Raw genomic sequence first — 1,929 nt, forward strand, 5'->3', positions numbered from 1 at the left:
TATTGGGCGACTACTGTTGGAAAAATAAGGTGGCAACCGAGAAATTATTGAGAGATACACACAATTAAAAGGCAGCAGCTTGGAGATTGATTTCCACGCCAATTAAGGGACAAAGGTGACGGCTGAATTGAGCATAAATTTGAGAAATAAACACGCAAATTGAAGGAAATTTTGATGAAATAGCATGGCCTCGACAGATTCACTTTGGAAAAATTAATAATGCTCCGTCAATTGGTGATCTCCTTCCACTTTTATGTGTTTAATTCCAATGTGATGCTACCCTAAATCTTTTCATGTATTGGATGTATGACAAAATTGTTTAATTTTTAGTTTTAATTCGAGACATGTGTTTTTATCTTAATACTTGCATTGTGATTCCATTAATATACTTATTTACATTGTTTTAATATTTGTGCACCACTAGGACAATAAATTGCTTATTCCTAGTGTTGAAAAACTCGTGATGGTAGAACATTATTATTGAAACACATGGACAATAAACGTTAGGAATAATATTTGTGGCGTATGCGATCATTTGTGATAATCCTAAATGTAAATGCATGTTTACCATATGAATTCGAATTAGGAATATGATCGTCTCGTGGTAAACATAGTTTTATTATATTTTGGGAAAGAATAATAAAAAAGTGATATAATAAAAAAGTGAAATTATCGATCGTCACAATTACATGAATTGAAATAATTATTGTTGGTTGAGAATTAGAACTAAAAATTTGTTAGTAGCATTGGAAACCCAATACGTTCGCACATTTGATTTTAAATCAACTTCCATTGTTTTCACAAGTTTTAATTATAAAAATTATGTAGCTATTCATTCGATCATCTTTTAGTTACAAACACGAATTTAAATTTATGAAATATACTAGAATTAATCCTTATTTTCTGTGCGATGATAATTTTCTTATCACGATTATTACTTGTATAATGAACATGTACGCTTGCGGGATTTTAACGAACAGCTTTAACCCATCGATAAATGTCAAATCTAACGTGCATTCCCAAATTTCACCTGCAATGCTGTGATAAAGTAAATCCATCATTGTTGTGCATCCATTGCTGCCACGTCATATAACCAATACCGATGTCTTGCTTCATCAATGGCACACTTCTCGTTTCCCAGATTTACACAAATTCTAGAACACTCTACATCCCAGGTCCAGTCAACAAGTTGCAACGGATTCATCAGAGTTTGTTCCATTTCCTCGATGTCCTCATCTCGTGGTCTTCAAGCATTATTGCAGTCAATTTTTCCCTTTTGGGTAGTCCATTGTATGACAAGGCCCTTTGCAAATGTAGCAGCCATCAAAATTTTTCATCTACCTCGAAAAGTTTCCAGCATCTTTTCATTTTGATGGCTGTTCCTCCCACTTTTCAGCAGCCTTCAACCCATTTTTCTGTTAGTCACCTCTACCGATTTTGCCTCTATTTTGCTTCCTCATCGAAGCGTTACTGCCCAATCGTAGCTCGACCAATGCATTAGCAACAGCAATGGCTGACTACAGATCCTTCATGCTCTGTCAACTCTACTTAGTTTGCTACTACATTTGTAATCCCAATATGAAGTTAAAGAGTTTGTCCTCGAACATGTTCTTGATGTCCAATATCAACGAACTGAATTCCTTTGCATATTTCTATAATGTGTTCTGATGCTACCAAAAATCGTACCTGTGGATTTCCCGAGCTTGATGACTGATGATGAGCACGAACGTGATCTTCCGATACCTGAAACAAAGGCAACGAGGTGTGTTCTCGTCGTCCCTCCGATGCTTAAGTCAGAAAGGAAAATATATGCGTGAGGCTATGTGCTGAAGAACAATGTAAAACATACCTGAATAATGGTTCAAGGTTCTGTATTTATAGTAGTAAGTGACATTCTCCTAATTGGACTCAACTAGTTGGATGTCCTCA

Source organism: Olea europaea, chromosome 9 (genome assembly GCF_002742605.1).
Source record: "Olea europaea var. sylvestris chromosome 9, O_europaea_v1, whole genome shotgun sequence".
Classification (NCBI taxonomy): Eukaryota; Viridiplantae; Streptophyta; class Magnoliopsida; order Lamiales; family Oleaceae; genus Olea; species Olea europaea.